We start from the raw sequence: 26,063 nt of genomic DNA, 5'->3' as shown, positions 1-26,063 counted from the left end.
TTTGCTGTAAAGTACTGGCACTGTCCTACATTGTATAATGTTTCTGTAATATTGGAGATGAGATATGCATCCGTAATGGTATTTGCATACAGGTAGCAATAACTACAAGAGAATGCGTACTTCTTAGTCTCATCTGAAGACTTTTTCAGTACAATGACAACATTTACACCCCATGGGCTATCACTGTATTGTACCGTCCACTAACTGCTGATCGACAGACTCCTCCAATGTGGGTTGAAGATGCTTCACTATGAGGAACTTCCTGTTAACCAGCGCTTTGTTACCAGTAGGTATACGGTAACGAGAAAGAAGTATCGCAGACAAAGCACCCTTCACATGAGACATATCGGTAAACTGTAAGAGCAAAGCTTTCATTGTCTGCCATTCACTGCCTTGCAAGTGACCTACTTTTTCAGGTAATAATGCTGGGTTGACAGTTTCCTTGCAACAGTGGCCATCATATGACCTATCAATACCCTCTTCATCTAATACTTCTAATGTGGCAATCATTAAGCTCTTCGACAGACTAACCATGTCCACGCCGAAATTATCATAGCTTACAGAAACCATAGATTCATCATGAATATTACTTATGGATGCTACACTTCTGCATTTGGTCTTGTTCTTCGTTTTCCCTTAGTGGCACAATGCTTCATATGGTAAACTGGTATCAGCAGAAACCCACACTAACTTCCCCATACCTACTGGTATTTTATCGTGGGAACAAATATTTAGCGTCTGTCTTCACAGTTTAGTCAGCAACACCTTCATGAGGGGTGTGTCTTGCGGTATTGTCTCGACTGGAGCTACATCCAACACTGGAAAAAATGTCCAACTGAGTTCTACTGTATCAATTTTGACATCTTTGCTGAGAAACTCTAGCTCATCTAGCTCAAGAATTATCAGATACCCTTCCATACTCTCATGAAAGCTCCTAGTTCCGATCTTAAAACTGAACAACGACTGAACGTTGTTGTCACCTACTCTATGCACTTGTGACGTGGAGGTCCCAGAATCCTCCTGCCTGCAAAGTCCAGACTGATGACAGACACATGCGCTCCTCTGTCCCCACAAATTTATTTCTTTCCCGCCACAAAGACCGACAAGCAGCATTCCGTCTGGACATGTACTTTTGCAGTGTTGCATCCTTGCCTTCCAATGGCTGAAGCATACTAATTTGAGTTCAACGGCTGCTTCTGTAGAAATTGTTTTCTCTGCTTCCCACAGTCCTATGTTTGGTGTCCATCTTGGCCACATTCAAGTTGCTGACCCTGCTTCCACACATGGCCTGTATGTTCACGACTATAATAGTTGAATTCTACCAAAAAAGTATGGTGTTCTGTTCGGGTTCTTGTAACAATGTCGATGTTCTCTAATTGCGTCACATTCATAAGAGCTACAGCCAAATCCCCAGCATTCTCCATCCTTCACCTGCGTGACTTCTCGGTGCGGATACAATGTAGAAATACAACCGAAACCCTATTGTCAGATTCCTGCAGCAAGACTCCGTCCACTTTTCTGTTTTTCGTCAACTGGTAAGTCTGCGCATTGATCCTCCAGACTCGATTTGAAAAGGTTTCAACTGATTCCTTATGATTCTGTGTTAAGACACTAAACTTTTCCCAGAAAAACCTTGTGCTATTTTGCTTCTGACAACGTTATCGTAGACCGTGAGCTGGGATATTTTTGTCCTACTGAGAACTTCGAGGTACAATACGTATGTCCTTCCATTACCTGTCAATTAAAAATTAGCTGAACAGAGAGTAATCTCGTCTGTCCAGCCAATCATTACGTCGTCTGTTTGTTTGACAGAACAAGGCGTTATTAAGTTAGCTACCGATGGATCAATGGGAGGAGGGAGGGCACACACTACTGCCTTGGCTTCCTGAAACCCAGACGGCAATTGTTGAATCACAGCCTGTAAAACTTCTACCTGACTATATAGTTTCCTGTTGTTGCTAGGAATTCAACTCTCACATTATTTGTAACGCCTTCGTCAAAGTGGCAATAGTCTCATCCATAGTAGCAGAACGTGTGTCTGGAATTTTGTGTAATTTACCACTGCCGTTTACAACAACAACAAGTAAAAATAGAGAAACTAAACTATTAACACACAAACAATAATTATTCACCAATCAGTTTGGTGCATCATTGCCAAGTAGGACACAGAACAATACCGTTCCAAATGCCCAAACCATATAAAATTACTGCAAGTGAATGGCACGATCTTGGTGCACGGCATTTTATACCCTGACAAGGTAAAAAACTTCTTCATAGCTGGTGTTTAATAAGTTTGCCTAACATTCTCTCCCAACAGTGACAAATCCACAGACGAAAGGAATGACACGTTAGGGGTGCTACTGACGTATCTGTGATTTTGCATGGCCCATACAGATACATGTGTACAGTAAAAAAGGCCATCAATAAAGAAAAAGTTCTTTCAGCATAACACATTGTGCTGGTACTGCTTCACGACAGTCGATGGTGTAGAAGTAGCTGCACTGCCAACAAAGTTCTTAGGTGACAGTCATTCTGATACCGTTGTTATGGCCCACGTACCTTGACCCGTGTTGTGAGCAGGATGCTGGGCCCAGAGAATGGATAGTTGTCCAGTTTATCCCAGGAGACGCCAGTGATACAATGCTATCTGAATGAACACTTATTTCTCGTTTGTGATTACAGAGACATTAACCATCTTCTGGGTGGTGGTCGGCGACCAGACATGAAAGCATGACACAAAGAAGCGTGAGTACCTACGTGACGGCAGCCGACTACGGTCGAGCATAGCAATTGTTATGCTCTGGTCATCCATCATGGATTGTTCAAGATTGCAGCAGACGTTCACGCATTGGCCAGGAGGCTGCCCGCCAGGGTAGCCGAGCGGTTCTAGGCGCTACAGTCTGGAACCGCGCGACCACTACGGTCGCAGGTTCGAATCCTGCCTCGGGCATGGATCTGTGTGATGTTCTTAGGTTAGTTAGGTTTAAGTAGTTCTAAGTTCTAGGGGACTGATGACCTCAGAAGTTAAGTCCCATTGTGTTTAGAGCCAGGAGGCTGGGAAAACGTGTCACGGTTCACTGTGGACTTGACAACTTGCAGACAATCCGCGACGCCCATTAGTGGAGAAGGACTGGCCCCTCACCAATCTTCTCCTCATCTGCAATATGAGGAGCATTGCTGTCTTACACATGAGGTTGGCTGTGTCTCGGTGCTGCAGTCTGCAAGCAGGTAAAAGGCAGACGATTATCGTTCATCTTGGTGTGGTTTCACTGAAACCCATTGGATCACCATTCTCTCTGGATCTCGTGACACGGACAGAATGCGGCGTGACTGAGTGTGTCTTTAATCTCCGAAAGACTGATTGGTGAAACGGCTGTGACCCCACCTGTGACGTGGTGGCTCTGGGTGTACGAACGTATTTGCCCTCGTTTATCGTCCCGTCAGTGCTCCTTGCCTCACTGTAATAATTCAGTAATTTTTCTGGCTTCCCGAGCATTGGCCTTTCTACCTACGTTCTACTTTGGAGTTGCGCTCTTGCGCTGAAGTAATGAAGTGTTACTTCACACTGCCTTGTTCTGTACCTGTGCGGCGTTTCCAGTTCTACTTTCCTCACTTGGAGGTCATGTGGTAGTATTCGCTTAATGGCCTGACGTCCGCTACACCTGTGGTATGTCTTGTTGACTTTCTTTGGTTAAGGTCGTTAATTTTGGCCTCAGTTGTGCTTAAATAACTTCGTCCTTTTTTTCTTCCCGGTTAACTTGATATTTGCGCCATTGTGCTTGTCTGCTGTCGTGAGCCCAAGGCGCTTATTTGTGTTTCTGGACGGGTATTCGCGATTTGTGGCGAACGTGCACATAATTTAAAAACTTTGTTGTCTACTCCACGTTACTGGGCAGCATTGCTGTCTTGCAGCGCACATGGGAGGTGCTTTCCCTGATATTATTTTGCTGTCTACCTGCCCTGTTCCATGTTTGTCGTGTTTGCCAGTTTTCTCTGAGGTGTTGTGCGTTTTATTAAAGCAGCGTTCGAGGTAGTTACTGTTAAGATGTCTCAAGGAACACTGCATGGTACTTCTGAACAACACAGGCACCGCAATGTCGTATTGATCCGCCGACACCGAGAAAGCGACTTTTAATTAAAATATCTCCCCTTTACGGGAATATACATAATGAATGTACGAGTGCAGGTTGTGCACATGTTTGGCGACATATGTCAATTTTGGTCCGGCCGTGTGGCGTGATCGGATAGACCGTCCGAAGGGGCTTACCACAGGGGAGCCCCCTCTCCATGTCGCTTTATGTCTTGTCCTGTGAACCTCTGCTTCGCTGTATTGCTGATCAGTTACTAGGGTGGAAGATATTAGGAGCGTCCGCGAATGATGTTGTGGTATTCCTATGTCATATCGACGACATATCCTTGCTCAATGACATATTGTATTCCTTTTGTCCTCTCTCTGGGGCGCACATTAATGAACGAAAATGTACCCTATTACCATTGCAGGGTTTTCAGAACGTTGTCATTCCATAGGCAACGATGGTTGCTCGCCACATATCATTGGAGATTACCGTGGATCGCTGCCCGATGAAAATGCCTGCACTCACTTGCTGTAAGGTGACGAATCGAATCCGAGGGGCAATTCGTGAAACATGAACGCCTTTCCCTTAGTCATCTTCGAGTGCAGATCTTGGATTCGTACACTTTCAGCAAAGTGTACTATGTTGCACTAATATACCCACTCCCCGCGATGATGGCGCACAAAGTTATGCAATTCTCCAGTCGTTTCCTTTGCAAAAGTCAAATTTTTCTTCTTCGATATGAAGTAGCTGCGAGCCCCACTCCCCTTGGTGGGCAGAGACTTCCTAATATCAAAGTGAAAGCTTCAGTATTGTTTAAGCGGCGTAATGTTTTAAAATGTACTCGAGCTACTCATTCTATTACATCTCGCTTATTTACATGTCTTAGGCCGGCCAGTCTGACTCCCCTTGCCGATATTGTGCGGATCAGCTCTAAACTGCGGCAAGTACGTGAATTTTATATTATGATAAGTTTTATGGGAGCTGAAATTTTATCGATGACAACCCTTACCACCAGATCTTTGTTTTCTCGTTGGAAATTATAATTATCCCCTGTTTTGTTCACATTGCCGCGCCTTTCATATCCTAGAGAACAGTGTGGTTTCACTTTAGGCCTCCTATTCCCCTGATGGAAGTCACCTCATCGTGATACAGGGTTATTCACAATGTAATCCCGACCAACGAACGCCTTCATCGAATGGGTCTTAATTCGACTTGTGTTTGCGACACATATCATCAGCCCGATACATTACCACACAGGCTTCTCTAAAAATGGTTCAAATGGCTCTGAGCACTATGAGACTTAACTGCTGTGGTCATCAGTCCCCTAGAACTTAGAACTACTTAAACCTAACTAACCTAAGGACGCTACACACATCCATGCCCGAGGCAGGATTCGAACCTGCGACCGCAGTGGTCGCGCGGTTCCAGACTGTAGCGCCTAGAACCGCTCGGCCACTCCGGCCGGCACAGGCTTCTCTCTTGCGATCGAGAACACTGGCAGTGAATTCACCAACAACTGGTTCTCCTTTCCCGATTTTCTCGGCTGAACTTCTTCTGTGTCCGGACTTTTTCGTCCTCCTTCGGATGAAGACTACGTTGTGTGCTTTTCTAAAAAAGAATAGCGTAATTGTAAGGCAGCCGCTCGCGATAAACGGGAAATCCGGCTTCCAGTCCCGTCATTCCATTCTACAGCTCATCGTTTCCCATATTCGCAACTGCGAATACATTTCATGTGTTTCATAAGGCTGTAGTCTCCGTACTACTCAACAACACAGACACTGTATTACCGTATTAACTAGAATCGTATGCAATTCCGCCATTACAATTAACGCGTTACGTGTCAGAGTACAGGCGAGTCTTAGTCGATCCAGGGACATTCACCAAACAGATTTTCTAATGTGCCTGTGGAAAAGGCATCGATTTTGGCAAGGCAGCAGGTCAGCTGATTACATCTAGTCCTTATTACTTGTCATTTACTATTTTTCGAGCTAGCCGCCTGTGTGATAATTATTTTTTTTTTTTATTTACCATGTTGCCCACCAAGCATTGCTCATTCTGTCTGTGAATTCGACCGGCTACTGCCATACTGTTACCGCTGAGGTTAATCGTTTCCCTCAGTTTTTTCTGTTATTAAACAAATTGTGAGTGCTTTGGTGGGAGTAGTTTCTTCTAAATCAACTACCCTCCCCTTTTAATAAATCAAAGCAACACTGCCTAGATATGACCTTCACTGTAAGCACTGCCTACTATCTACTTCGCCTCTGTGCCGTAGAGCCCACTGTAGAGTTACTTGAGGGCTTCTTGTGTTTTAACCAAATTTCAGGCAAACCATAAAGTGCCTTCACCAACTGTAAAGCTTGTTGGATGGCCACCGGCCGTTAATTCATGTATCCTGTACACATTTTCTTTTAAAGTACTATTCAAGTTCCTTGTATGGAAGATTTTAGTGCTTTAGAATATTGTTTTGGGTTTTTCACTGTTAGTGTTCTTCCGTTGGGTCTTGAGACGTTTATGTAGCTGCTAAGAGCAATTACTGGTTTCTTCTATTGGTGTTCTACACCTATTACTCTTTGTCAATCATTTGTATTACAACTGCTTAATATTTTAAATTATTTTGGTTTTACCGTGGAGAACCCGTGTCAGTTTGCCATAAATCATTTCCGCAGTTGCTAAGGATAATTATTTGATCGTTTTTGGCCTGTTACTCTTTTATTACTTTAAATTGTTTTGACCTCACAGAGAAGATGATTATCATTAGGTCTTAAGGAGCTAATGCAGTTACTACTTATTACCAACTGATATTCTTTAATAATCCATCAATGAATAACTGTGTATATTCTAACTGCAAAATAATTAATTTGTTGGTGTTAGTAAGTTACTGTTCTAGCTCACTTTGTGTTCCCAGTACCTTTTTGCTACTCAGCCAGCTCCCTACTGCTTCAGACTTCTCTTGTGTTTTTATACACAACTACTCAATCTAGTAATAGAGATAGGTTAATAACATCCATCATACTCACTACTTCTGTTGGCAGCTTGCTAATGCTAAGTAAAATTAACTGACGTTGAGGGATTCGCACACAGCGCGAAATGGTATAGTTATCAAGACTCAGTCCCGTTTGTTGGTGGCATGTAATGGATTTGCGTTAACCGAAACGTGTGCGTTATCTCTAGCCTGCAAGCGTGACTTGGACAAAGAGAGCTAAAAGGGTGAGCCTCGCAATTGTAAAGGGCTTGTGAATATTTTATTGCATTTACAAACAGCTAATTTAGCGAAGAGCATCCTACATTATTAAGCCACCTCTTATTGAAGGCACATAATGTATGACATAATTAGAATGCATATTTCAAGGGTAGCTGTTCACAGGCAGGAATTGTATTACTGCAATACGTTCCGAACTATTTGTGGGAAGCATATTTAGACTAGAAACCATTCGTACCGTAATGTCTGTTTCGAATATAATGAGTATAACGGTTCTGATAGAGGATGCACTAACCGCCTACATTCCTGAAGTGTTTTGAATTATACGTACTCTGAAAAATTTATTAACATTTAATGGACATTTTTCTGCTTTTTGTCGTGAATATCAGTCGTAGTTTGCTTGTAAAGAGCTCATTTCTCTCAATAACAATACTTGAGGTCTCCGAACTTCTTTGTCCAGGTATGTAATGAGTGTCCACGATTGTCAGGTGCCACACTCTTTCCTCTGGGTGCCTGTTCCTAAAACCTCGCTATTTCCATGCACTGTTATTTTCTGTTTTGTTTTTCAGAGTGTTGCCGAACCTAGTGTCAATTTATAGGAAATGAAGAAGATAATGTTTGTGTGCCATTTCACTTTGCCCAGAAGAACTTTTTGCGAACTTACGGACGAGAGAAACGACAATTATTTTCTTAACACCGATAACTACACTTTTTACTGTTTTCTTGTCTGCAATCAGCCCCACCGATTAATATATATATTTTATGAAGCACGCCTTCGCAATCATATGGGTTTTAGTCCTCTTTGAAAACATGATAGCTCAAAGACGTCTCTTCACATTTTTATCTGACGCCGTTTGAGTCTTGCAGGAAACCAGCTCCTTTTGCAAACGACAGACTCAAAATCCAAGTTCTCTTGTGGTTCTCCCAAATCATCAGGGTCTGAATGGAGGCTTGTTGTTTATAAAAGCCATTGTCTGTGAGTGGTCACTTCTCTCCAATGCCCCGCCCTCCCTTTCCCCCTTCCCCTGACGGCACTCCTAAGTTACTGGGATCCATGGCTGAATGGAACAAACGCTGCCCTAGAAAAGCACGCCCAGATCTCAGTAGCACAGAATGAAAGGCGAAAAGAAGTAGTCACTAGCGTAAATGCGAAGTATTAAATAGAGACTCCAAAATGGATTTTTGGTGATTTACGAGGGGCTTTTAATAAGTAAAGCAACACTCTTTTCTTGAATCAGGTCGATTTTATTCAGAATTCAATATATCATATTATTCCTCAATCTTATGTTTACAAGACCCTATTTTCAACACAATACCCGATGAACGCTATGGCCTTATGCCACTGTACTGGGAGGGCCTACATGCCTCCATGGAACCACTCTAGTGGTCGACGTCGAAGCCAACGTCTTGGTGAGTAATAACCTCCCAGTCACCCACGTACTGCTTCCCACGAAGTACATGATTCTTTGGACGAAACAGGTGGACGTCGGAAGGTGCGAGATCCGGTCTGTACACCTTTGAATACCCCAAGTGGTACGCGAGTGTGTCAGCACTACTAACAGATACGTCCAGTTGAGCAGCGAGGTGTTCCATTTTGATCCGTTGATCACCTCGAATGAGTGTGTTCGTACGTTCTAACATTGCTAGAATCACTGCGACGTGTGGCGGGCCGACACGCGGAAGATAGGGCCGGTTTGTACGACCACGTAGCGATGATAACATATGTATCGACCAACGACTCACCGTGCTTTTGTTCACTGTCAGGTCTCCATAGACATTCTGGAAGCACCTATGAATATCTTCGATGCTCTGGTTTCTGTGTATAGCGCAGCCATCTATGGAAACTTCAACTGCATAGGCTGAAGCGGGAATATTCCACAATTTCCCACTACGAATTCCGTATTTTTTTAATCTACACTGGCCGAGAAGAAAATGTTGCATAACTTACTCAGCGTCTCATAAACACTTTGCTAACAACACAAGACAGATATTGCAACGATGTTCAAGATGATTAAACTAGAGACATTTAAATACGTTATGCTGTTTCTTGCCTCATTTCAGCATTAATTAACTGATCGCTGGCCATTTTGAATACGTGCTCACAGATTAGTAGCCTCCTCTTTCCAATCGTTGCTATTAAAGGTTCCAACTGTGCAATTCCTTGATAAACTCTAATCGTATCTGTTGTAATATCCACGCCTATATTTTATTCAAAATCATATTCACGATAGCATTGTAAGTGGAATGTGACTGAACTTTGATCCTATTCTCGTAATACTAATAAAAAGGACTTCATCGTTCATAAAATAACAAATATTTATTGTCAACGACATAATTTAATGTCTTGTAAAAATTATATCTCAGGCAATACCCACGGAAAAAAGACAATAAAAATCTCACTCTTTTGTTATCTATCATTTTGTAGAAAAATGCTTCTTCTTGTTCGAACTGTTGTACTCACAGGATGCGATTGATGTCTCGTAAACCACAGGTCTGTAAAAAACTGTATTATTATGTTGCTAACCGATATTTGAAAATAGAGTTTATATGTTATTGAAATGAATCTTCTTTGTTTGGAGTTTTAATTAATTGTAATTCTCCTCCTATATAAATTCTCCTCAGCTACCAAAGAGTGCAGCCTTTAGTGCTATTGATCTACAGACTGTGAGCACATGGAAGTTCAACGAATGCAAAAAGCATCTTACATATAAATTCTTGTCTGCTGATGTATGAGGCCTGGTAATTTCGTAACAACTTTTATGAAATATTTTGACAGAAATATACATTAGAGTTGTGTACGTGTGGTATTGTCAGACAAAACTGTTCATTTTGCTTAAAGGAAAGTGTTGCCACCTCGAACAACTGTAGCGTTAAATTTGATAAACGATCTGCAACTAGCAAAGAGTCTTTTAAACAACAGCACTGAAATTACTAAAATTCATTAATCTTGTTTAGTTCAGATTACTTATTATACATTTTGCTTGTTTTCAGGTTATGAATGATTACTTTTGTGAATGAACTTTTATACGTTTGTAACACTCCAAATGTACAGTCCCTACTTTTTAAAAATTTAGATAGTGTAGACTAAGCGAGTTTTAGAAGAGCGAAGAAAAGTAATGAGTATTCGACTGAACATGAACTTTATTTAATGAAGAAACGTACATTTTATCTTTATAAGTAACGAAGAGATACATAAATATACATAAATAATTGTGCAGTAAATACACAGTAAAAATCTAGCTGATTGACCATAAGCCTACATCTGCCTAACCGGCTAATCTTAAACCAGTACAGTGAGTCTCCTAGTGGCAAAGATTCTCGTTCATAATTAATGGCTAGTCATATAACACCCGCTATATCGGTACGTAGGAATGTGAATGTCTTTACTCGTTCTGACTTTGTATAGCCATCCCAAGCTTGCAAAACGGTTTAGTAAGTTTCCGCCAGTAACCAAGTGCTTTTTCCACTGTACACGGGATGAATAAAACGGTTTTTAACGCCGCAATTGGCGAGGATATAATTTATTAACACCTTTCCTTGCACAATCCCCAGTCCTGTTATTTACTTGTTCACTGATATTCTTAATCAAACAATGTACTTCCGCCATTAAATATGTTACGAAATCACTGATATCCTCGCACCATTGTGCAGAAAAAACCAGAACAGTTGTTTTACTGACACCATGCGCGCAGGAGAACGGACAGAAAAGAGGTATTTAATCGGACTAGAAAACTCTATTGAAGCCTAAAATTTCAATACGATAATAAAACACAGTTCCGCAATTTAGTTTTATTCTTCCGGACGTTGTGTGCCGTGTAAACGTTCTGAGTCTTATGTAACCAACAAAAATCAAATTTTTTGTATCTTTCCATTTAAGTAAGACTCACGATCTATTATTATTATATACTATGACTTTCGTGCTTTTGTTCGCACACCTTTGTAACCCACAAATAAAGTGTGAGAAGTGTGGATTTTCAGAAGATTGGAATTAGGGTCTCAGTTTACTTTTTATGACTTATATACGACGCAGGTGGTTTTTACGACGTGAAAGCTATCTTCTACACCGCCGCTCTTTGCTCAGTAACCTCTAAACTTACTTCTACACTCTTTCGTCTTATGTCCACAACGCTGACGAGCATGCCGCAGCTTAATGAGTGTTGTTTATTCGGTGATCTGTGCCAGTTAAACACGACCTCAAAAGCGCCTTCAAGTGGTAGTTACTTGTAGTTAGAAAATGTACTTGTTGCAAGTCTGCATCTTAGCCGGTTTTCTATAATTCATAAGGCCACGGTTAGGTAACCGCAGTGCATTACATATACATTGCTATAGGACAGAGATACAGCTTTTCCTCCCCAATGTGCGATATGCATATCGCAAAAGAGTGAAGGACGTAAAAGAGAGTTTATCAATTTAAAAAATACGCTGATATTATTACAGTCCGCTGTCAAATGGACGATAAATTACGAAACCTGCTAAACGCAACAAACCAAGTATATAACAAGGTGTAAAAGTAAACGAAATAAATGTATTGGGATACAAGAGAATGAAGTTAGTGACAAACAGCATCAAAAATTGGGTCGACGAAGCATACAAAGTGAATGAATTCTGCTACTCTGTAAGTAAAGTGATGCACTGCAGACGAAGCACTACGATATAAGGTGCAGACTCTACGACATAAGGCGCAGACCAACACAGGCAGTCAGATCATGCGTCGTCAAAAGAAGTCTAATGGTGTGAAACACAGGATTTTATTAGATAATCAAATATCTGAGACAATGCATCTTGAGCATTGCTCTGTACAGAAGTAAATCATGGATTGTGGGAAAACTGGAGAAGAGGAAACCATCTGAGATGTAGTTTTACAGCAAGTTGCTGAAGAAAAATTGAATGACATGATAAGAAATGAGGAGACTCTGTGGAGAATCGACGATGAAAGAAATGTGTGGAAAAGCACAAGAAAAAGGGAGTGGATGATGAAACATCAGCGATCAATTTGATGGTACTATTGGGAGCCATAGGAAGAACAAAATTGTACGGTAAGAGAGAGACTGGGATATACACAACAAATAACTGAGGGTATTGGGTGTAAGTGATATTCTGAGGTACGAGATTACCACAGGGGAGGTAATCGTAGTGGGACGCGCTGGATGAGTTAAAAAGAGTGAAAAAGTTGTGGTTACAGTTCATTTCTAAATTGAAGAAATATGATTTTAATGGACAAGAATGTCGCATTTTGCGTTAATTATAGGGACTGTATCGAATGCAGGATATGGATGAATGTTCTGTTAGTGTTCAATACTTGTGGGTTTTCCGTAGGTAGAGTGTTCATATAAGTATTGTTGTGAGGAATACAGGTGCCAGGGTGGAACTGACCAGAGAATGCTAAGAGAGTATGAATTATCTACTCAGAAAGTCATCTGCATACCTTCGAGCTCCCACTTGTACACCTTGCATAGTGAAACTGAGCACGAAATTGAAGGAAATAACGCTGGCTCAGAGGTATACATAGCGGCATTCTTTCTGTGCTAGCTGCTTCATGGGACAAGAAGGAGTCTGCATAACAAGGCTACAATTCAAACAGTATTGTAGCTTGTGAAATTTACGTGCAGATATTGATTTAGTGGATAAACCACGTTTACGCGGCTCAGATCACAATTTAGTAGTGATGCAGAGTAGGACGAACTTTGAGAGACTAGCTAGGAAGAACCAGCGTGCAATGAAGTGGGATGCTGAGTAATAAAGAGGTACGTTTTAAGTTCTTGGACGTTATAGATACTTCGGTAGCGAATAGCTCAGTAGGGCCGGCCGGTGTGGCAGAGCGGTTCTAGGACCTTCAGTCTGGAACCCTGCGACCGCTACAGTCGCAGGTTCGAATCCTGCCTCGGGCATGGGTGTGTGTGATGTCCTTAGGTTAGTTAGGTTTACGTAGTTCTAAGTTCCATGTGACTGATGACCTCAGAAGTTAAGTCCCATAGTTCTCAGATCTATTTGAACCGTTTTTAAGCTCAGTAGGGAGTTCATTTGTAGAGGAATGGAAAATTCCATAAACGGAAGTTACGGAAGATGGAAATAAAAACATAGTTACAAAGAAGGTGAAACCGTAGACAAGAGAAGAAATACTTAAGTTGATCTATGAAACAAAGAGACACAAAAATTTTCATTCAGATTCAGTAATACAGAAATACAGGTCACTGAGAAATGAAATAAATAGGACGTGCAGGGAAGCTAAGGCGAAATGACTGCAGAAAAACTGTGAAGAAATCGAAAAATAAATTATCGTCTGAAGGACTGACTCAGCGTATAGAAGAGTCAAATCAGCCTTCTGTTAAATTAAAAGCAACGGTGGTAACATTAAGAGCCTATGGGAATTCCACAGTTAAATGCAGAGGAGAGAGCGGATAGGTGTAAAGAGTACAATGAAGGCTTCTATGAGGGGAAACTCTTGTCTGATGACATGATATAAGAAGAAACAAGAGTCGATATAGAGGAGATAGGGGATCCAGTATTAGAATTTAAATGAGCTTTGGAAGATATAAGATCGAACAAGTCAATAGGAATGGATAATATTCCATCGGAATTTCTAAAATCATTGGGCGAAGTGGCAAAAACATGTTGGTGAGCAGAATGTATGAGTCTGGCGGTATATCAGCAGTCTTTCGGAAAAACATCATCCCCACAATTCAGAAGACTGTAAGGGCCGACAAGTGCAAGAATTATCTCACAATCAGCTTAACATACCATGCATCCAAATTGAAGATGGGAATAATATAAAAGAGAATGAAAAAGGAAACAGGATGTGTTAGATGACGATCAGTTTGGCTTTAGGAAAGGTGAAGCCACCAGGGACAATTTCTGACGTTGCGGTTGATAATGCAAGCAAGACTAAAGAAAGATTGGGACACGTTTGTAGGATCTGTCGACCTGTAAAAAGCGTTCGACAGTGTCAAATGGTGCAAGATATTCGAAATTCGGTGAGGAAATAAGGGTAAACTATAGGTAAAAATGAGTAATATACAATATTTACAATAACCAAGAGTGAACAATATGATTGGGAGATGGAAAACGAAGAGCTCGGATTTAAAAAGGTCTAGGACAGGTAGTTATTTTTGCCCCTACTGTTGAATCTACCCATCAAAGAACCTATGGAGGAAATAAAAGAAAATTTCAAGAGTGGAACCGAAATTCAAGGAATAAGGGTATCAATGATAAGATTCGCTGATGACACTGCTATGTTCAGCGAAACTGAAGAAGAATTACAGGATGCACTGAATGGAATTAACAGTGTGGCGAGTACACAATATGGAAGTAACAGTGTGATGAATACACGTATCAGATACGAAGGTATGAGAAGTAGCAGAAATGAGAACGCGAGAATCTTAACATCAGTGCTGGTAATCACGAAGTAGATGAAGTTAAGGAAGGCTGCTACCTTGGTAGCAAAATAACAAATGATGGACGGAGCAACGAAGACGTAAAAAGCAGACTAGGATTGGCCAAAAGAGCATTCCTGGCCAATAGAAGTCTACTAGTGTGAAACATAGGCCATAATTTGAGGTAGAAGTTTGTGAGAATGTACCTTTGTAGCATAACATCGTATGGTAGTGAAACGTGAACTGCTGGAAAACCGAAACAGAAGGGAATTGTAGCGTGTAAGACGTGGTGCCACAGAAAAATTTTGAAAATAAGGTAGACTGATGAGATAAGGAATGAGGAGGTTCTCCGGAAAATCGGCGACGAAAGGAATATATGGAAAACATCGACAAGAAAAACGGACAGGATAGTAGGACTTCTGTAAAGACACCAGGGGATCACTTCCACGGTACTAGAAGGAACTATAGAAGGTAAAAACTGTATAAGAAGACAGAGATTGGAATAAATCTAGTAGCTAAAGGAGGATGTCTATTGCAAGTGCTACCCTGAGAAGAAGGTCCTGAATGATATGAATGATATGAAGAAATTGTCAAAGGAGAGGCATTCATGGCGAGACACATCAAACCAGTCATAAGACTACTACTGAAGTAAGAAAATTACTTTCTTACACAAAGTAATGGTTCCCATGGCATAAAATCGGATTGCGGAGTAGGTGATGGACAAAAATATGTAAATACAGAAATAACAACACATTACCATTACTGATGCGTCTCGTGGTGGATAAATAGAGGTTCTTTATGGTTTTCAGGGTAATATTTTACGTCATTTCCCAGAAAAATAGTGGCAGCATCAGGTAAAGATGATTGAGGTTGGTAGTTAGCATGCACCCTTCTCGCTAAGGTGGACTGCAAAGTCTAAATTATTTTGAAATTTGGTGGCAAGGCGAGATGCAACCCTTCATCTACCTGCTTAGAAAACCAGTCCAGGGCGGTGCGAAATGTGTGAACATGAGCCCTGTCGTCTTGAAACACAGAACAGCGGTTAGCTATTGGGGAGCAAATATTTTATTATGGGCTGGACATGATCAGTGAAAATGGTCACATGGCCCTTGATAGTTATGCAACCTTGCACAGTAATCATGGGGTCAATGGAATACGACGATAAGGCTGTCCAAATCATCACCGAACCCCCACTAAGTCTTACCCAGGTTGAAACAAGACTCGTCCGCCAAAATAACTTTTAAATCCCAGATCTGCCTGCAATTCTTTGCGTTGCTTTGGTGCTGACGGCGTTCACTAGTGCGACGTTCAGTTCTGCAGTGACTTCTGCAGCTGTCGTCCTCTTATTTCTCGCTATAGTCTCCAGTCACCGTCCGACACGATCGTTCAATACACCCTTTCGTCCGCATTGAGCCACAGCGAATGATGTTTTTTTTTTTTCGTTTTTCCTTTTTGTGGCATAAATCTTCGATAAGATGCCTCTTGAAACTACAGAAATTTCGACTACGTTAGTTACAGAAACACCCACCATACGAATACCAATAATTTGCACACGTTCTAAGCCACTTAACTCGGACGTAATACACTCACAGCTCCACAGAGAACTGGCATGAACACGACGGTCGCTTGAAACATATTGGTGACATTACAGAAATGCCGTTAGTGATCAAATACAACAGCACAACCTGCAGGCTTGCCTATCATCTGGATTTGTGAGGGAGAGTTAATTGAAAACAGCTAAAAAAAACGAAGTAAACGTTAATTATTTCAAAAGTAATAGCCGTAACTGTTAATACATTTATCCCATTATGAGGCAAGACGGTCAGCGCCTTCGTGGAAAAATGTTTGCGTTGGCCTACAGAACCATGACTGTACCCAGGCGCGCACAACTTCGTCCGAAGAAACTCGACGGTCACGAATGTTTATATTCAGCGCTCCAAACAATACGGAAATCGCGTGGGGAGGATGCAGACTGTTTGGAGAATGTTTTTATGGCTTCCCAGTGGAACTTCTGCAGCTTAGTCGAAACAACCTTAAAATTCGGAAACTGCTAAGTTCTTATTATCTCAGACTAAAATAATTTTTTCGTCATTCGTCATGAGACTGTTTGTCTGTCCGTCCGCCTATTAAGACCTCTTGTTTCAGGAACAGGTAGAGGTATCAAGTTGAAGTTCATGTCACGCACTGGTTTACGGTCCAATTGTTTGTAAAACGGTTATGCTTCTAAGTCAATGCAATCAAAAGATGCGGTCATTTAAGTTATATATTTTGGTACTCGCAAACTTATTCATTAAAACCCATGATGTACTTCCCGTTGACGTACAATCATGAAATTTGGCAGAAAGCAATGTTTCACTGTACAGCAAAATCAGAAAACAGAAAACTGTTAATCTTTAATTATTGAAGAGGCAGAGAAAGTATACGACGATATTGAACGCGTAATTTGATATGTAAAGGGAGATTAGAATGCTGTTGTAGGGGAAGGTGAGGAAGAAAGGGTTACGTGAGAATATGAGATTGGTACCTGGAATGAGGGAGGAGAAAGCCTAGTTGATTTCCACAACAAATTTCAGACACTAATAGCAAATACTAGATACAAGTATCATAAGAGGAGAAGTTGTACTTGGAAAAGGCCGGCGGACACGAGATTTTATTTAGAATACATCATGGTTAGGCAGAGATTCCTAAATTAGATATTGGACTGTAAGGCACACCCAGAGCCAGCTACAAACTCATATCACAAATTGGTAATGATGAAGAGTAGTCTGAAGTTTAAGAGATTATCCAAAAAGAAACAATGCACAAAGATGTCGGATACAGAAGTGCTAAGGGGTGAAGAGATGCTCTTGAAGTTCACTTAGACTATAGATACTGCAATAATAAATAGCTCAGTTGGCACTTCAGTTGAAGAGGAATGGGTCTCTCTAAAAAGAGCAATCACAGCAATCAAGAAAGGTAACAGCGAAAAAACTGTGGGTAACAGAAAAAATACTTAACTTGATCGATGAAAGAAAATAGTACAAAAATGTTCATGGAAGTTCGGGAATACAAACATACAAGCCACTTAGAAATGAAATAAATCGGAAGTGCAGGGAAGCTAAGGCTGCATAAAAAATGTGAAGAAATCCAAAAAGGAACATTGTCGAAAGGGCGGATTCAGCTTATAGAATACATCCTTCGATGAAATTAAAAGCAAAGAACACAAAGAGTGCAATAGGAATACCACTGTTAAAATCAGAGGAGAGATCGGGCAGGTGTAAGGGGTAAATTAAACCCTGTATGATATGGACGACTTACCTGATGTAAATGTCGTGTGACTAGGGCCTCCCTTCGGGTAGACCGTTCGCCGGGTACAAGTCTTTCGAGTTGACGCCACTTCGGCGACTTGCGCCTCGACACACCTGATGACGTGGTAGAACAAGAAACAGGAGTCAATAGGGAAATGATAGGCGATCCATTATGAGAATAAGAATTAGCCGGCCGCTGGTGGCCGAGCGGTTCTGGCGCTACAGTCTGGAACCGCGCGACCGCTACGGTCGCAGGTTCGAATCCTGCCTCGGGCATGGATGTGTGTGTTGTCCTTAGGTTAGCTAGGTTTAAGTAGTTCTAAGTTCTAGGGGACTTATGACCTCAGCAGTTGAGTCCCATAGTGCTCAGAGCCATTTGAACCAATAAGAATTTAGATGAGCTCTGGAAGACACAAAATATATGAAGGCAGAAAGGACAGATAACATTCCATCGGAATTTCCAAAATCATTGGGAGGATGGCACCTAAACGCCTATTCTGACTACTAAGTAAAAAGGATGTGTCTGGCGATACTCTATCTGACTTTCGGGAAAACATAATCCACACAATTCCGAAGATTGAAAGAGTCAACATGTGTGAGATTCATTGCACAATCAGCTTAACAGATCACAAATTGAAGTTGCTGACAAGAATAGTACACAGAAGAAGGGAAAAGAAAATTGTCGATCTTTATGTGATTATCAGTTTATCTTTAGGAAAGGTAAAAGCACCAGAGAGGCAGTTCTGGGTGTGCAGTAAAATAATGGAAGCAAGATTGAAGAAAAATCAAGGCACTTTCATGTGATATGTCGACTAGGAAAAAGAGCTGGACAATATCAAATGCTCCAAAATGTTCGATATACTTAGAGAAATAAGGTTAAGCTTTAGGGAAAGATGGTTAATTCACATTATGTACAAGAACCAACAGAACAATAAGAGTGGAATACGAAGAACGATGTGCATCGATTTAAATGGATGTAGGACCTGGACGTAGTGTTTCTGCCCTACTGTTCAACCAGTAATGACGGAAATAAAAGGATGATTCAACAGTGAGCTTAAAATTCAAGGTAAAAGAATTTCATTGCTAAGATTCGTGGATGATATTGCTATCCTCAGTGAAAGTGAAGAAGATTTACAGGATCTGTTGAATGGAATGAGCAGTCTAATGAGTATAGAAAGGGACTGAGAGTAAATCGAAAAAAGACGAAAGTAATGATAAGAAGTAGGAATGAGAACAGAGCGAAACCTCACATTATAATCGGTGATCGCGAAGTAAATAAAGTTAACGGGTTCTGTTAACCGGGTAGGATAACGTTCTACAAGTAGTCGGGGGGGGGGGGGGGGGGGGGAGGGTGTGAAAGTCGGAAGCTTGGACGTGGTAGGGAAGCTAGAAAAGAGAAATGTAAAGGCTCAATCTAGATCTACAAGTGAAATGGAAAGAACAAGCATTTCTGGTAAGATGAGTATAGGTTAATATCAACAGAAGCACAAAATGGTTATAAAGCAAGTATGATTCGTTTTGAATAGGAAGGTGGAGAAGAAAGTGTGTTACTGTGAACAGTTCAGTGATAGAGTTAATCTTATCAGAATCGACAGCAAACCACCACCGACAACGGTAGTTCCCGTGTACAAGCCGATGTCGCAAGCTGAAGACGGAGAGATAGAGAAAGTGTATCAGGATATTGAAAGGGTTCTACGTTACGTAAAGGGAAATGAAAATCTAATACTTATGGGAGACTGGAATGCAGTTGTATGGAAACGAATAGAGCAAAAGCTTACAGGCGAATATGGGCTTGCGACGGGTAATGAGACAGGAGAAAGGCTAACTGAGTTCTGTAATAAACTTCAGCCAGTAATAGCAGACACTCTGTTCAAGAATTACAAGAGGAGGAGCATACTTGGAAAAGGCCGGGTAATACAGAACATTTCATTTAGATTACATCATGGTTAGGCACATATTTCGAACTAAGATAGTACATGGTAAAACATACCCAGGAGCAGATATAGGCTCTGATCACAATGTAGTAGGCTGACGTTTAAGAGAATAACCAAGAAGAATCATTACGCAAAGAAGTGGGTTATGGAAGTGCTAAGGAATAACGAGATACGCTTGAAGTTCTCAAAGGCTATAGATACAACAATAAGGAACATCTGAGTAGGCAGTACAGTTCAAGAGGAATGGACATCTCTTACAAGGGCAATGACGGAAGTTGGCAGGAAAAACGTAAGTACCAAGAAGGTAATTGCGAGGAAACCATGAATAACAGAAGAAATACTTCAGTTGATCGATGAAAGAAAGAAGTACAAAAACGTTTAGGGAAGCTCAGGAATACAGAAATAAAAATCAGTGAGGAATGAAACAAACAGGAAGTGGAAGAAAGCTAAGACGAAATAGCTGCATTAAAAATGTGAATAAATCGAAAAATCAATGATCGTCGGAAGGACTGAGTCAGGATACAGGAAGGTCTAAATAACCTTCGCTGAAATTAAAAGCAAGGGTGGTAACATTAAGAGTGCAATGGGAATTCCACTGTAAAATGTAGAGGCGAGAGCGGATGGGTGAAAAGAGTACTTTGAAGGTCTCTATGAGGGGGAAGATTTGTCTGATGGCACAGAAGAAGAAACTCGAGCACTGGAACGAATGTTGAAAATTATGTGGACACGATAAGAAGAGATGTAGAGGAAAGGAATGTGTGGTAAACACCGATAAGGGGAAGGGACAGGATGACAGGGCATCTGTTAAGACATGAGGGAATGACTTCCATGGTACCAGAGTGAGCTGTAGAGGGCAAAAACTGTAGAGGAATACAGAGATTGGAATACATTCAGCAAATAATTGAGGACGTAGGTTGCAAGTACTACTCTGGGATGAAGAGGATAGTATATGAGAGGAATTTGTGGTGGGCCGCATCACCAGAATTTGTAAAATCATTGGGGGAAGTGGCGACAAAACGACTATCTACGTTGCTGTGTAGAATGCATGAATCTGGCGACACACCGCCTGACATTCGGAAAAATATCATCCACACAATTCCGAAGACTGTAAGATGTAACAAGTGCGAGAATTATCGAGCAATCAGCTTAACAGCTCATGCATCAAAGTTGCCGACAAGAATAATATACACAAGAATGGAAAAGAAAGTTGAGGATTTGTTACGTGATGATCAATTTGGCTTTAGGAAAGGTAAAGGCACCTGAGAGGCAATTCTGACGTTGCCGTTAGTAATGGAAGCAAGACTAATGAAGAACGAAGACACGTTCAAGGATTTGTCGACCCGATAAAAACGTTCGACAACGTAAAATGTTGCAAGATATTTGAAATTCTGAGGAAAATAAGGGTAAGCTATAGAACGAGACCGGTAATATACAATATGTACGAGAGCTGAGAGGCAATAATAAGAGTGGACGACCAAGAACGCAGGCTCGGGTTAAAAAGGGGCAAGATAGAGATGTAGTCTTTCGCCCCTACTGTTGAATCTGAACATCGAAGAAGCAGTGATGTAAGAAAGGTTCAAGAGCCAGTGTGTGTGTTGGACCTTCCATCAAGCTACGGACCCCCTTGAAGATGTCTCCCGCAGTCGGAGACGAAACGTTGGGAATCACCACAGAATTCATCAACCGACCACGGCATAACAGCCCGGATAATTATAATGGACATGATATTTCCGGCCGTGAAAGTTTACATTTTAGTATGATTAATACTACATAAATTATATGTAATCCTGGCGAAAAATATACCGATTAAACTGATAGTCTATATTAGGTTGAGGGTTTTAATTGTCTATATTTTAGACAGCATAATGCATATAATTATGCTCAAGAAAAGTTCATTTCATGCTGACAAACATGCTCATCAAGATATGTACATAGTTCAGGTTATATGGTATACTGTGAGTCGGCCCCCAGCAGGCTGGTCGTTAAATTTGTATTATTCTCGGAAAACAGTCTCCTAAAATTGCTCGCAGCGAGCCAGTGTGTGTGTTGGACCTTCCATCAAGCTACGGACCCCCTTGAAGATGTCTCCCGCAGTCGGAGACGAAACGTTGGGAATCACCACAGAATTCATCAACCGACCACGGCATAACAGCCCGGATAATTATAATGGACATTGTATTAATCATGGCCTTTGATGGTGGAAGACAAGAGCAACTTCATCTTGGCATCTCCAAGGTTATACACCAATACGCCTTTGACTCTTTTGCACTCAGATATTTACTTACAAACATAAACTGCTTACCATAAGCAAAGGTGTGGTGTCACCGCCAGACACCACACTTGCTAGGTGGTAGCTTAAATCGGCCGCGGTCCATTTAGTACATGTCGGACCCGCGTGTCGCCACTGTGTGATCGCAGACCGAGCGCCACCACAAGGCAGGTCTCGAGATACGGGATAGCACTCGCCCCAGTTGTACGGACGACATTGCTAGCGACTATACGGACGAAGCCTTTGCTCTCATTTGCCGAGAGACAGTTAGAATAGCCTTCTGCTAAGTCCATGGCTACGACCTAGCAAGGCGTCATTAGCCTTACATAGTTTGATAGCTATCGTATGAAATGTCTCATCAAGAACGTTGTAAACCAACAAAGAATAAAAGTTAAGTATTCGAGGAGCTGCATACTTTTCTTATCAGAATTCAATACTTATCCTGTTCCAGAATTCACGCCAGTCGGCGTGTGTGTACGCGTGCCTTTCTTTCGGCTACCCGTCACTGTGGACTGGCTGCTTGTCAGTCCACATCAAAAGGCACTTCTTACCTCAGTTGTGTTAAGCAGGAGAGCAGATGACTAAATTAATCAGTGTCTATAATGTTTCCCCTCTGTAAGTTTCAGTTATGGGAAATAGCTGCAAACCTCTGCACACAGCATTCTGCGTAAGTTCCTTGGAACAAGACACCCTTTTCACTTTCGTTTAAGAACTAAATAATCACCGTGACAAATACATATTCACACATATCCAAAATTGCATCTCTGTGATATTACAATGTTTTTTCTCTAAGCCTCTCAAATGTTTCCTACTTTTCATGGAGCATTGACTCTTATGACATAGTTTAAGTTATGGCCAAATCTATGACTTCCTCTACAACTTACTGTATACAGTGTGCAGTGAGGACCGTGATTTCCCTGTATCTTCCTCTACTATTTCCGGAAAAAGGTCTTAAAACTAGAGAGAATGCTATTATCTGTTCTAGAAGCAATAATTACACACTAAGGCATACTTGTGCTATAACACTCCTTTTTCACATGGAACCGTGTAAACCACTGAGAAAATATTTAATACATAAAATTAATAAGCATTGATTACTTGACACTACATTATGAGTAGCATCTCTTAAGATCCTAAAGGGAACATAGTGCTTTTATTGTTTTGGTTTCGGTAAAGCCAGCAGCTAGTTCTTACCACGTGATATGATTTCATATGGACCGATGCGTAATAACTGTCACTAATCATTTTTTAAATTTCTTTACCTAGTTCTTCACGTTTCGATCAAGGAATAGAGTATTGTGTTTCGCAATAGGTCTGGTGTGGAAACACGTCCATTTGATACACATCAGTTTTGATGATTCCTTGTTTTATTTCAACAACACGTGCTCTAGATCATTGCGTTAGGTCCTATCAATCCCTACAGCCTTTGATACTTTCTCTTTAACTGCCATTTTTAAGTCCTCTACCTCATAGATGCTACCAGTTATATCGCCATGGGATATCGTTTCAGTTTTTTAGAAATTTAATCTTTATTCCTCGACAATATTTCCCATGTAAAGTCTCAGTACGTAAAACATCTACTGTAATTTCTTGGCCCTTAGCCATCAGGTTGCATTTACCAGAAGAAAGATTAACCTTTGCGTCCCTTTCTCTTAGAAAATCAAGCCCGAAAATGTAGCCTGTAATCAGGAACTGGCATTCAATTACTTTTTCCAAGTTCTACTTTGATCCTATGCTTGCCACTTTACAGATTGTGATAACTGCCAAAAGCACCAACAACTTCACAGTTCTGTACCAGATACTTAGGAACTTCATTACTATTGTCTATTTGATCAAATAAATCCTGGAAGTCACACTATTACCCGCACCTGTATCGAGGACGGCAACTGGAGAGATACGGAATACCACTTCTTTGATTTTTGATTCCCCAATACCTTTGGGTTTGTCTACACAATTATTATATCCTTTAAATAGTTCTTGTCTCGTATCTGTATCATCACTGTATTGCAAAAGATTAACCTCCGTAAGAGGATAAGATGTGGCCGTTCTTAGTTTCTCGCATTATTCACCTGAGGACGTGAATCCTCAGCCACTTCAGTTACATTCATGGGTGCATTGGGAGGTTGCCTGTGGCGATTGTAAGTTGCTCGTCACTGGATTACGCACCAGGTCTACGTTACTATTATTACGGTTGTTACATGTTGGATTTCCTCCAGGAGGACCCCAGTTTTTACCACAATTACCATTGTTACAACTATACCATAAACTGCCCCCAGTTGCATATCCTAGTTGAAATCTGCTGCCAGATCATTTTTTTTACTAGTATACCCTGTAATAAATCGAGGATGGGTCTGAGTTTTGTCATGCAGGATTAAAAATCTGTCCACCACCGTTCACATTGGATGAAGGTGGCCTATCTTGATTCTTACGTGGTAAATATGGAACATTTTGGTACCATGAACCATTGCCATTAGAATAATCACCATTTTGAACACGTTTCATATCTTCATAATATCCTTCAAGGGAATCAAGCACAGAAAGAAAATGTTCCACACTGGTTACGGATTGATGAGCTTTTCGCTGATTTCAAAATATAAATTAGATTTTAGTGCCCTCAATACATCTCGTTGCGAAATACTTTACTTTATTCAGATAATTCTCAAAATATTTCCCTAAATACCATTCTTGCTATTGTTTCTCCGAGTTGAAAACCTGATGAAGCAATCGGTCCTGAATATCTTGCGACCTGTACTGAGCAAGGAAAGCTTTCTCAAACTGTTCAAATGTTTGACGGTACTCAGTTGACCAGAGAGCCCCATCACCTTAGGTAAGTCCTGCCACGTATAGTGTTTCCTGTCGCTCTAATCGTGAGTTTGGTAAAACATCCCTAAACAATGGTATGAACACTGCAGGATATATATTATATTTTACAGGAATAATTCTTTGTAAATTACCGAGTTGGGTACTAACTACCTCTCCATTCCAGTATCTCTTTATTTAGAGTTTTGCTACTCAGATTGAGATCAGTCCTAAGTGACTTCTGTGCTTCTCTCTATTCTATGGGTACATTATCGACAGAATTGCGTACAGCTTGCTTTACCTCTCAAGCAACTTTCTCGTCCAGTTTTATTTTTTTCTGCTTCAACAGTTCATTAAATTTTGGTTCTTGATTAGCAGAAAGCCGTTCTAGCGCGTCGCTACATTCCTGAACATTAATTTTCATCGACTGTTGCTCGGACTGTAAACTAGTCACCTCTTCGGAAAGTTTTCTGTTTTCTGAACTTCATGGAAAGAAACTTAGAAATTACAAAAAATGGTTCAAATGGCTCTGAACACTATGGGACTTAACATCTGAGGTCAACAGTCCCCTAGAACTTAGAACTACTTAAACATAACTAACCTAAGGACACCACACACATGCATGCCCGGGGCAGGATTCGAACCTGCGACCGTAGCAGTCGCGCGGTTCCAAACTGAAGAGCCTAGAACCGCTCGGCCACCGCTGCCGGCTTGGAAATTACGGGTATCACTTTCGTCTGTATCTTACCTGACCGTGAGCCTGAGTAATTCTGACGCTAACGTCGTCATTTGTGCTGACATAACCTTTTGTCCATTGTTAACTTCCGCTAAATGAGATGGCATGCCTTTCTGCGCGGCTGTTAATGGAGCAACTTCATAACGTACACGTTTCGAAACTTGGTTAGCTACATGTTCGGTTAGCTCATCTTTTGTTTGTTTCATTTGAAAATCCAAACGTGTAGAGATTTCGGTTCTAAAGTGACCCAACTGCAGTTTATTTTCATTTCTGAAATGATCCAGCTTATGTTTATTTTCCTTTCTATACTGACCTGTCTGGTGTCTTACGTGATTCGACTCCTGTTTGAGCTAATCCACTACTCTCTCATCATTCCCATGAGAGTTACCAAAG

The sequence above is a fragment of the Schistocerca serialis genome, chromosome 9 (assembly GCF_023864345.2).
Source record: "Schistocerca serialis cubense isolate TAMUIC-IGC-003099 chromosome 9, iqSchSeri2.2, whole genome shotgun sequence".
NCBI classification, from domain to species: Eukaryota; Metazoa; Arthropoda; class Insecta; order Orthoptera; family Acrididae; genus Schistocerca; species Schistocerca serialis.
Note: the sequence above shows the minus strand (reverse complement) of the source record.